Source organism: Canis aureus, chromosome 33, assembly GCF_053574225.1.
Source record: "Canis aureus isolate CA01 chromosome 33, VMU_Caureus_v.1.0, whole genome shotgun sequence".
NCBI lineage: Eukaryota > Metazoa > Chordata > Mammalia > Carnivora > Canidae > Canis > Canis aureus.
The window spans coordinates 517,108-529,535 of NC_135643.1; the positions used below are offsets into that span (position 1 = coordinate 517,108).

Here is a 12,428-nt window from a genome sequence, read left to right on the forward strand (position 1 = left end):
ATCTAGAGAGAGAAAGAGAGAGGCAGAGACACAGAAGGAGGGAGAAGGAGGCTCCATGCAGGGAGCCCGACGCGGGACTCGATCCCGGGACTCCAGGACCGCGCCCTGGGCCAAAGGCCGGCGCCAAACCGCTGAGCCACCCAGGGATCCCCAAGGAGACTTTTCTTGAAAAGCATCTTTACTCATCACAGTTTTAGCCTTCCAACACATATGACATTTAACCTTTTGAGACAGGCATAACAAATGCTTTGGACTGGCTACCAGTTCAGTTAGTAAGGATTATGCTGCCAGCATTAGAGTCTTAGCTTTGGAGCCAGGCTGCCTGGATTTGCATCCTAGCTTCACTTCACCATTTGTTAGATATATTACCTAGGTATCTTACTTCAGGTAGGATGCTTAACTTCTCTGTGCTTCAGTGTTTCTCATCTGTAAAATGGGAACGATAATATTTATCTTATTAGAGTTCTATGAAGATTAAATATTAATACATGTAAAACATTTACAACTGTGCCTGGCACATGGGTAAATGCTCAATAAACCTGAGCGCTTAATGTTTGGTGCTTACAAAAGCATATGCACCAAGTGCTTTCAGCCAATTCCTTCTTCAGTGACTGCTCATTGATTTGCTTGGAAATAAAACTTATATTTGTGGGGATCCCTGGGTGGCGCAGTGGTTTGACACCTGCCTTGGGCCCAGGGCGCGATCCTGGAGACCCGGGATCGAATCCCATGTCAGGCTCCCGGTGCATGGAGCCTGCTTCTCCCTCTGCCTATGTCTCTCTCTCTCTCTCTCTCTCTCTCTCTCTCTGGGACTATCATAAAAAAAAAAAAAAAAACAACTTATATTTGTAGAACATTTTACAGTTTTCAAAACACTTTCAAACACAATTCATTTCAATTTCACAAGCAATTCACAAAGTAGGCAAGCTGTACAAGGCTCAAAGTGGCCAATTCAGAGAGAGACCCCAGAATCTCCCAGATTCCTGCCACTATACCACAACCCACTGTTAAATGATGTACTTCCTCAGCCTTGGAGCAAGCCTTCCTAATTGAAAGTATGTTACCTGGGAATTTCAGGGCTCACTTGGTGCAGCTGGCTCCTTTGCAAAGCTTTCTGATGCAAAGAGAAACCTGCTCCCAGGAGCAAGATGAATCCATTCCTTTTAGAAAGAAATAGGAAAAAGGCTATTATGGCCTGAAGAAAGAATCAAATGTTAATTTCCCCTGTAATCTTTCCATCCATTTGGCCTGAGACAGGTTAGGGTTCAAAGAAATGTTCTTCCTCTCCATTTGATCATTGCGTTAAAGTATGTCACACATCTAAAAAGGTGCATAAAATATTTTGGTGACCTACCTTCCTGTTAAGTATAAAATGTAACAATATGCCTGCAAAAGATGTTAGCTACCTAACTGGTGGGTTTTTTTTTTTTTTAAGATTTTATTTATTTATTCATGAGAGACAGAGAGAGAGGCAGAGGGAGAGGCAGAGGGAGAAGCAGGATCCATGCAGGGAGCCTGATGTGGGACTCGATCCCGAGTCTCCAGGATCAGGCCTGGGCTGAAGGCAGGCACTAAACCACTGAGCCATCCAGGGATCCCCCGCCTAACTGGTTTTGATCCTACTAATAAAGTCTTCAAGCAGGGGAGATTCTAAATGCTACCAGCTTGGGAGAATAAAGGCTGCAAACTTGAAGGAGGTCCCTTCTTCAGAATTTAGAGATGAGGGGCACCCAGGTGGCTCAGTTGGTTAAGCACCTGCCTTCCACTCAGGTCATGATCCCAGGGTTCTGGGATCAAGCACTACATCAGGCTCCCTGCTTGGCGGGAGCCTGTTTCTCCCTCTCCATCCACCTGCTGCTTCCCCTGCTTGTGTGCGCGCGCGCTCTCTCTCTCTCTGTCAAATAAATAAATAAATAAAATATTTTTAAAAAATTAGATATGAAAATCTCATCAAAAATCAACCCGAAGATGGCTCAGTTGGTTAAGTGCCTGCTTTCGGCTCAGGTCATGATCTCTGGGTCCTGGGATGGGGCCCCATGTTGGGTGCCCTGCTTAGCAGCGAGTCTGCTTCTCCCTCCCCCTTCCCTTGCTTGTGTGTTCTCTTGTTCTCTCGTAAATAACAGATAAAATCTTTAAAATTTTTTTAATTAAATCAATCCAGAGGGGCAACTGGCTAGTTCAGTCATAAGAGCCTATGTCTCTTGATTTCCAGGTCATGAGTTCAAGCCTGATATTGGGTGTAGAGATTCCAAAGTAAATAAACTTAAAAGAAAAAAATCAACCCAAAGAATTAGGTTATGGGATTACAAAAGTAAACTATCTGAATAATGGTTTGTAAATGCTAATGGATTCTATCCAAAGCTCATGAAGCTGTGATGACAGCGAAAATCAACTCAGGCTGGACTGAGTGATCTAAGAGATACAGCGATCCTGGGAAGTACAACTAAAGATAATGTAAATAAGAGAGTCATCTGCCCTGAATTGCCTGGAGTCTAAAAAATGATGACTTTGGAAGGAGGCAAAATTTCACCAGTGTTTATCTCACACTGTCCAGGGTAGGTTATACTTGGCAGACATGAATATTCTAGTCATTACAAGGTTACAAGGTCTGTTTACTTTTTCAAGCCTTATAGTCTGGATACAAGATGCCTTGAGGTCATCCAATTCTCTCCTCTTTGAATTGATGCTGAACAAGCACTCTGACCCAGAAGAGGGGCCCTGGTCAACACACAATCAATTTATTGAAAAGGCAATCCCCCTTTGTCAAATAGTATTCTGGTAGGTCATTACTCAGTCTCTAGTGGATTTACTCAGTGTCAACCAGTGTACCCAAACCAGATTTCCTTGTGTGGGGGAGGAGGAAAGTTGTACTGGGAGAAGCCAGAACTAAGGAGCAATTCTCCACTTAAATATAGTAGTGGGGAAAAAGGGATGAAATCCGATTTTCTTCACTAACTAGTATTTTTTTTTTAAGTAATCTCTACACTCAGTGTGGGGCTTGAATTCACTACCAGAGATCAAGTGTTGCACGCTCTTAACTAGTTTTTTTATATTGGTCAGGTTAGTTCACTTCTTCGACTTTTAGTTTCTTCAGGAATAAACAGCAAACTTTAAGGCTGTTGGGGAGGATTAATTAAATAGTGTTTAGCACAGTTTGTAACACAGGGGGTATATAGGTCTGATTCCTGTTATAAAACCAAGGGAGACCTTCAATACTGGGGGACGCAACACAGCATGGTCATAAGGTCATAAACAGACAGTAGCCTATGTGAACCCTCCATCCTTCTTCCACTCTCTATTCTCCTCTTGGGTCAAATAAGTGGTTTGAAAATACCAAGAACCCACACCATGAGTCTTTGTCTTAAATAGATAGTCAAATTCAGGAGCAGGAAAAGCATATAGTACCTTCAAAAGCATACTTGTTTCACTAAGTCTCTTCTAGCAACCAGGCTATAAAACTATTCCAGGTAGTAGAGCATCTGGCTGGCTCACTCAGTGGAGCATGTGACTCTTGATCTCAGGGTTAAGTTCAAGCTTCATGTTGGGCGTAGAGATTATTGAAAAGAAAAGAGAAAGAAAAAGAAAGAAAAGAAAAAAGAAAAGAAAGAAAAGAAAAAAATAAGAAACTACTCCAGGTAGTAAAAAATTCAACTATATACAAACTACAAGGCATTCATCAGCAGAACAAAAACTTAGGAGAGCAGTTGTGAAACTTCTGATTGATAAACGCTCATCATAAAAATTATACAGCTGATACTCAGTGAAAGCATTTTGGTTTCTTCTACCTTGCCCAGTTGAGAGCAAAACACCAAGTGTCAGCATTAGGCCTTCTTTTCCAGCCACAGGTTTCCAGGGGTAAACACTTCCTTGCAGGTTGTAGGCAAGCTAACCTCTGGATTCTAGCTCCATGGCAGCAAAATACTTCTCTAAGCTTTACCTCAGCAGAAAGCACAGAAGAGGTTTATGACTAAGGAGGCAAGAATCCTCCTTAGAATCAAGATTTGTCCTATCCTTCCAGTCAGACCAGATGCATGTTTTGTTTGTTTGTTTGTTTAAGATTTTATTTATTTATCCACGAGAGACACAAAGAGAGAGAGGGGCAGAGACACAGGCAGAGGGAGAAGCAGGCTCCATGCAGGGAGCCTGACATGGGACTCAATCTGAGGATCATGGGACCATGACCTGAGTTGAAGGCAGACACTCAACCACTGAGCCATCCGGGTGTCCCTCTAAACCGGTTTTAAACCTGAGGTCTATGCACCTTTTCAGGGGATGGCAATAGAAGATGTTCATGAAACCATGTACATTGTGTACAAATATGTGTGTACGGTTGAACAATGTAGGGATTTGGGGTATTGATCTGTGTGCAGTAAAAAATCTGCATATAACTTTTGACTCCCTGAAACCTACAAATAGCTATTGACTAGAAGCTTTACCAGTAACATCAGCAGTAGACTAACACGTATGTTGTATGTTATATGAATTTTATACTATATTCTTACACTATAGTAAGGAAGAGAAAAGAAAATGTTATTTAAAAATCATTAAGAAAAAAAATAAAAATCATTAAGGGGGGCAGCCTGGGTGCCTGAGCGGTTTAGCACCGCCTTCAGCCCAGGGCCTGATCCTGGAGACCAGGGATCAAGTCCCACGTCGGGTTCTCTGTATGGAGCCTGCTTCTCCCTCTGCCTGTGTTTCTGCCTCTCTCTCTCTCTCTCTCTCTCTGTCTCTCTCATGAATAAATAAATAAAATCTTAAAAAAAAAAGAAAAAAAACCTTTTGGGCAGCCCAGGTGGCTCAGTGGTTTAGCGTCTGCCTTTCGCCCAGGGCATGCATGAACCCAGGTCCTGGGATTGGACCACATTGGGCTCCCTGCATGGAGCCTGTTTCTCCCTCTGCCTTGTCTCTGCCTCTCTCTGTGTGTCTCTCATGGAAAAATAAATAAAATGTTTAAAAAAAGAAAAAAATAGGTGGGGAGTTCAAGCCTCACATTGGGGGTAGAGTTTACTTAAAAAAAAAAAAAAGAGGAAGGCTTTATAGTATAAAGAATGATATTTTGTTTTCTTTTTAAAAAAAGATTGTATTTGGGCAGCCCGGGTGGCTCAGCGGTTTAGCGCCACTTTCAGCCCAGGGTGTGATCCTGGAGACCCGGAACCAAGTCCCACATCGGGCTCCCTGCATGGAGCCTGCTTCTCCCTCTGCCTGTGTCTCTGCCTCTCTCTCTCTCTCTCTGTGTCTCTCATGAATAAATAAATAAATCTTTAAAAAAAAAAAAAGATTGTATGTATGTATGCATTTATTGAGAGAGAGTGCAACTGTGCTTGAGCTGGGGGAGGGGCAATGACAAAGAAGGAGAGAGCATCCCAAGCCAACTCTGCTGAGCATGGAGTCTGCCTGAGATGCTCTCTCCCTCTCTCTCAAATTAATTAAAGTCTTTAAAAAAATAAAATAAAAAATTTAAATTAAAAAAATTTTTAGGCCAACCTCAGTGGCTCAGCGGTTTGGCGCCGCCTTCAGTCCAGGGTGTGATGCTGGAGACCCGGGATCGAGTCCCACGACGTCAGGCTCCCTGCATGGAGCCTGCTTCTCCCTCTGCCTGTGTCTCTGCCTCTCTCTCTCTCTCTCTCTGTCTCTCATGGATAAATAAATAAAATCTTTAAAAAATTTTTTTAATTAATAGTAGACAAAATAAGGATAATGTGCATTTCACAAAGCTGCATGTGTTTTCTGTGAAGGATTATTTAACTAAAGTTTGGAAATGAGCTAATGTTATGATTTCTGAAAGAAAACTAAAAGAAGGGTCATATAATCACTTTTATTAATAACTTGCTTCCAAGTAGTGTATACACTGATGGAAGAGATGCAGACAAAGATTTTAATGTCACTGTCACAGAATAAGGTTTAAGACAGGGATCTGCACAGGCGCTGTAAGAACAGAGAGAAGGGATAATTAATCACACCAGCGGTTTAAGTTTGGGCAGGAGATGACACCTAAGCAGAGACTGGAAGGTGAAGCAAGAAGGAGCCATGAAAACCTACTATATGCTATGTAGGTGTCTCTTAAAGCCATACCTGAGGTTCAGAGAGATCGAACAGTTTATTCACGTCATATAGCTAATAAATGGCAGAGTAAGAAATTAGATTTTCAGTTCCTTTGGCAACTGCTATACCAGTGGTTCTCATTATTGAATGTATATTAGAAGCACCTGGGAGGGATGCCTGGGTGGTTCAGTGGTTGGGCATCTGCTTTCAGCTCAGGGCGTGATCCCAGGATTTGGGATTGAGTCCCGCATCGGGTTCCTTATGGGGAGCCTGCTTCTCCCTCTGCCTGTGTCTCTGCCTCTCTCTCTCTCTGTGTCGCTCATGAATAAATGAATAAAATATTTAAAGAAAAAGAAGCACCTGGGAGAGTGAGCATGGTGTGTGTGTGCATGTGCATGCATGGCTATATGTTTAGGCAATGTATCAGCATGTCCAGATTTTGGTCCCTCCTAGCTTTAAAAATAATTCAGATTTAAAAAAATAAAATAAATTAAAAAAATAAAAAAATAAAAAATTATTTAATTAAAAAATAATAATTCAGATGCCTAGGGGGCATCATTGAAATAGAATCTCGAGGTATGGGACTCAGGCATCATTGGTATTCAAAGTTCCCCAGGTGATATTGGTATGCAGAAAGATTGAGGGGATCCCTGGGTGGCGCAGCGGTTTAGCGCCTGCCTTTGGCCCAGGGCGCGATCCTGGAGACCCGGGATCGAATCCCACGTCGGGCTCCCGGTGCATGGAGCCTGCTTCTCCCTCTGCCTATGTCTCTGCCTCTCTCTCTCTCTGTGTGTGTGACTATCATAAAAAAAATAAAAATAAAAAAAATAAAAAAAAAAAAGATTGAGAACCACAGAGTCCTTCCCATAATATTGACTGCTGCTGAGCATTGCTCTGAGAGAAGGGAAGCTGTGAATAATAGCCAGGTAGATGTCAGAGGCCCTTGGAACTCAGGTAGTGAATTAGCTCCTTTCTTCAAGTGGAAATATGTATCTGTATTCATTCCACACCCATTCTGGGTGTGTAGCGAATCCATAGGGACCAGCCAGGGGAACTAAGCAATGAAGAATATAACTACTAGTTCTTTGGGGCACCTGGTTAGCTCAGTTGGTGCATGGGACTCTACATCTCAGGGGTTGTGAGTTCAAGGCCCATGTTGGGTATAGAGATGACTTAAAAATAAAATCTTTTAAAAAGTAACAATAGTTCTCCAAATACTGGTTTTGTTTTGTTTTTTTTTTTAAGTATACAATTCAGTGGTTTTTACCATATACACAGAGTTGTGCTACCATCTTTAGTCATTTTTAGAAAGTTTTCATCACCTCAAAAAGAAACTCTGTCACCTTTAGCCATCAACTATCAGTCCTAATCCACCACTAGTCTGCTTTCCTTCTCTATCGATTTCCCTGTTCTGGTCCCTGTTTCTGGACCTATGATAATCTTTTTTTTTTTTTAAATTTATTTTTTACTTATGTAGAGGGGAAAAAAAGCATAAACCTTAAGGATATAGCTCAGTAAAATTCTGCAAACTGGAGTCATATGTAGCCAGCACCTGGGTTTAAGAAGCCAAATTTTTTCAGCATCTCTCAAGCTTCCTGTGTACCTCCCTCCTTCAGGGATAACCACTCTTCTGACTTCCACAAACATAGATTAGTTTTGCCTTCTTAAAAAACTTTGTACCAATAGAATTATAGAGTATATCCCTTTCTGTGTCTGCCTTTATACTCAACATTATGTTTGTAAGTTTCACCCATATCATTGCCCCTGACGATCTTCTGATGTTAAACTCATCTACTTTCATTCAGAACAAATTACTGGGCAGCCCCGGTGGCTCAGTGGTTTAGCACCGCCTTCAGCCCAGGGCATGATCCTGGAGACCCCGGATCAAGTGCCACGTCAGGCTCCCTGCATGGAGCCTGCTTCTCCCTCTGCCTGTGTCTGTGTTTCTGCCTCTCTCTCTCTCTCATGAATAAATAAATAAAATCTTAAAAAAAAAAAAAAAAGAACAAATTACTTAGAAAGGTTCATTGAGATTCCAAAATATTTTTCACATGATTTGGTCAGCATGAAAATAATCCATACCTAAAGGATTTGTTTGGGAATTTTAATTCAGAAGACTGATATTGTTGAAAGCAAATGATAGCATCTTGGTCTTGCAGAGCTAGTTGGCCAACTCATTAAATTGAAACTAAATAAATGTATGTTTTTTTAAGGATTTTATTTGTAAGTAATCTCTGTATCCAACGTGGGGCTTGAACTCACAATCTCAAGATCAAGAGTCACGTAGCTCTACTGACTGATCCAGTCAGGCACCCTCTGAACTTGAATAAATTTAAATGTTTATAACATTTAACAAACCTAAGAGACTGAATTTCTTACCTGTGTCTTTCTTTTGGGGATTTTTTTTTTCCCCCTGGGATCTTTTTATTTTGGGAAAATATTTTGGGAAAAATCTTATGATTTTTCCTCTTTTTTTTTTTTAAGATTTTATTTATTTATTCATGAGAGACACAGAAAGAGAGGCAGAGACACAGGCAGAGGGAGAAGCAGGCCCCATGCAGGGAGCCTGATGTGGGACTCGATCCCGGATCCCAGGATCATGCCCTGAGCCAAAGGCAGATGCTCAACCACTGAGCCACCCCGGTGTCCCTTTTCCACCTCTTTAAACTTTTTTTCTCTTTCACATCTAATATCCAGTAGTGTAGACCAACCCCTCTCTTCACTTATGAATGTCTAAGACCAAACATATAGCTAATGATGAAGTACTGCTTTTATACCTGCAAGTGTTAGAAAGTGCCTAGTTTCCTTGGCAATGTCTTCTCTCCCTGCACACTCAAACTAGTAGAATGCTTGAGAAACATGGCAAAGTACTTTGCACAGAAATTTATTCTCTATAATTTCTTTTTATGGACCAATAAGATTTGCCCTTCACAATAAAGCATAAGGAAGATCTTTGTGAATAAGGCCTTCCCTAATGTATTTGAATGTTCAGGTACCTCAGGGAAGCTCTGAGAGGGTGGAAGGTGCAGGTATCCTGCTGTGCTCTCTTCCCCAAAATAAGCCTCACAGAGTAAGGAGGGTAACAGGTCACTATCCAGGTTTGAGGCCAACCAGATCAGAAGCATTGATAACAGAGGCTCTGACATTTAAAATACACACGAGAAACATAGTAACCAATAAATGTGCTTCTTTCACTAGCTCTACTCCCTTGTGCCCATAAAATTAGCAATGATGTTTAGTTCTTAGATCAGAAATCTCTGAAAATGAATTGTTTGAAAAACATATCCCCAAGCAAACAGGCAGAAACCAACTACTTCTGGAGGTTTCTAGGGCTTTAGCATTCCAGCTTCCTCTGTGATTCCCTTAAGATCCACACTTTACAGGAAAGGTCATAAGACCTCTGACAGGTCCAAAGAGGATGGGGGGAGGTGTACTGCTTTTAAACGTGTAAAAACTGTACATTTTTTCAGTTGGCAGAGAAAAATAGAGAGGAAATGTAGAGTTTGTTCATGGAAATTAAGTCCAAGCTTTTCCAAGATGTACATCTTGTTGTCTTTGCTTATCACAGAAATAAGCATTCTGTGATGAAAGTATTTGCACAAACTACTTTTTCTAGGATTTATATACAGTGAGAAAACTTAAAGAAAATTCTTTGTGAAATGCCATTTACTCCCCACCCCACCCTTCTGAGATGTCATGCCCTGCTTTGAAGTTGAGGTTGTTGTTAGAGCAAACCAGTGCATGTCCCATCACCTTGGCTTTTGCCCTTACTTCTGCCTGGGACAGTTGTTGTAAGCCACTGCCCTTTATTCCATGCTTACTTAAAAGAAAATGTTAGTTGCCTTTCCCTTCTTTTAAAAACTCTATGCCCAAAGTGGGGCTGGAAACTCACTGACTCCAAGATCAAGCATCCCGTGTTCTACCAACTGAGCCAGCCAGGGGCCCCTGCCCTTCCTTTTTTCTTTCCCTTTAAAAACTGGAGAATTCTAGTACAAAACAATTAAAAAAAAAAAAAAAAAAAAACGGGAACAAAGAAAGAAAAAACCTAGAGAATTCTTTTTTTTTTCTTTTTTTTTTTTTTTTCTTTTAAGCAGCTGTCTTGTAGCTATTACCAAGTTCCATTCTGATGTTCTGTGTCCTATGCCTAGGACTTGCTTAGGCTTCTTAACCGAAGTTACTGAACCTCTTGTCCTTTGGCTGTTTGCTGATCCTTTGCCTTGGCTGACCTCCCAGGATTTGGTATCTAGACCACCTGTCAACTCATTTCTGATTTTGGCTTCCCCTACTTGCTCTGTTTTTATTGCTGCTGAAAAGCCTAGCATGCCACATAGCAATCTTTGAGATTGATCTTAAAGATCAGGTAAGAGTTGGGGTGCCTGGGTGGCACAGTTGGTTAAGTGCCAACTCTTGGTTTCAGCTCAGGTCCTGATCTCAGGGTCAAGAAATTGAGCCCTGTGCCAGGCTCTGGGCTTAGCACAAAGTCAGCTTCAGATTCTTTCCTTCTCTGTCTCCCCCTCCAGCTCGTGCTCTCTTTCTCTTTCTCTCTCAAATAAATAAATAAAGCTTAAAAAAAAAAAAAGATCAGGTAAGAATTAGGATTTGGATCAATGGAGAGAATGGGGTTGGACAGTCCAGATAATGGGATATGAAGAACAAAAAGAAGGGCAATGAAAGCATAAAGCATCAGGGAACATGGGGGGACTCCGAGGGGCTTCTGGAGACCAGAGATTGCAAACTGGGAGCCTGCAGGCCAGATCCATCTCATTGTTGTTCTGGTGTTCTGGTTAGCCCTCACAGTGTTTTTTGTTTGTTTGTTTGTTTGTTAAGATTTTATTTATGAGAGAGAGAGAGAGAGAGAGAGAGAAGCAAAGACACAGGCAGAGGGAGCAGCAGGCTCTAGGCAGGGAGCCTGATGTGGGACTCGATCCTGGAACTCCAGGATCACACCCTGGGCCGAAGACAAGCACTAAACTGCTGAGCCACCCAAGGATCCCAACCCTCACACTGTTTAAATTTTTTTTTTTTTAATTTTATTTATTTATGATAGTCACATAGAGAGAGAGAGAGAGGCAGAGACATAGGCAGAGGGAGAAGCAGGCTCCATGCACCGGGAGCCTGACGTGGGATTCGATCCGGGGTCTCCAGGATCACGCCCTGGGCCAAAGGCAGGCGCCAAACCGCTGCGCCACCCGGGGATCCCCCTCACACTGTTTAAAAGGTTTTTGAATTGATGACTCATTTCAAAGTGGGAGATTTCGCATCAAAATCCAGACATTCAGGGCATCCCGGGGTAGCTCAGCGGTTTGGCGCCTGCCTTTGGCACAGGGAGTGATCCTCGAGTCCTGGGATCGAGTCCCACATCAAGCTCCCGGCATGGAGCCTGCTTCTCCCTCCTCCTGTGTCTCTGCCTCTCTCTCTCTCAAATAAATAAATAAATAAATAAATAAATAAATAAATAAATCTTTAAAAAAAAATCCAGACATTCAGCTCCTCTTGAAAAATCTGATGATTTGACAGCAATGGACACACATTCCACATGTGAACAGTGGGAAGAACAGTAGCTGCTACTCCCTTAGTGTGGGGTATTCTCTCTCCAGTCTTGGGGTAGTTACCACCACCTGTTTCACCTCTTCATTTACTGGCCTGCCTCTCTAGGTGTTCCATAATTATTTAGTTAATGAATCAGTTCAGGGATCCCTGGGTGGCACAGCGGTTTGGCGCCTGCCTTTGGCCCAGGGCGCGATCCTGGAGACTCGGGATCAAATCCCACATCGGGCTCCCGGTGCATGGAGCCTGCTTCTCCCTCTGCCTGTGTCTCTGCCTGTCTCTCTCTCTCTCTGTGACTATCATAAATAAATAAAAATATTTAATGAATCAGTTCGAATGGGAGAGAGAGAGAGAGAAAGAAGAGGAAGAAAAGAAGGAAAGAGAGTCCCCTATTTTTTTTAAAGATTTATTTTTATTTATTTATGATAGACATAGAGAGAGAGAGAGGCAGAGACACAGGCAGAGGGAGAAGCAGGCTCCATGCTGGGAGCCCGACGTGGGACTCAATCCCGGGACTCCAGGATTGCACCCCGGGCCAAAGGCAGGCACGAAACCGCTGAGCCACCCAGGAATCCCCGAGAGTCCCCCTATTAATACCAAAGAGTTATACCAAATCCTCATACTGTATACCTTAAACTTACACAATGCTATATATATCACTTACATCTCAATGCTATATATATCACTTAAATCTGGAGGGGGGGAAGGAAGAAAAAATAATAATAGTAAAGAGAGTAATTATGGAAGACCTCAAATAGCAAACCCATTTAAGTGTGGACATGACATGCAGTGAAAGTCACGTGGAAGTATTTTCCCATGCAACAACATGATCAAGGTGA

General features: G+C 42.1%; 1 long non-coding RNA gene across 1 annotated transcript in view; it reads right to left on the reverse strand.

Annotated features, from left to right (window-relative positions):
• The window catches only part of LOC144304076 (uncharacterized), a 47,031-nt gene that overhangs the window by 5,057 nt on the left and 29,546 nt on the right, over positions 1-12,428 (reverse strand). Inside the window, exons 3-4 of the long non-coding RNA XR_013371060.1 lie at positions 3,406-3,534; positions 1,065-1,160 (exon numbers count right to left, since the gene is read on the reverse strand). This is a non-coding gene — a long non-coding RNA (uncharacterized LOC144304076). The remainder of the gene's footprint in view (positions 1-1,064; positions 1,161-3,405; positions 3,535-12,428) is intronic.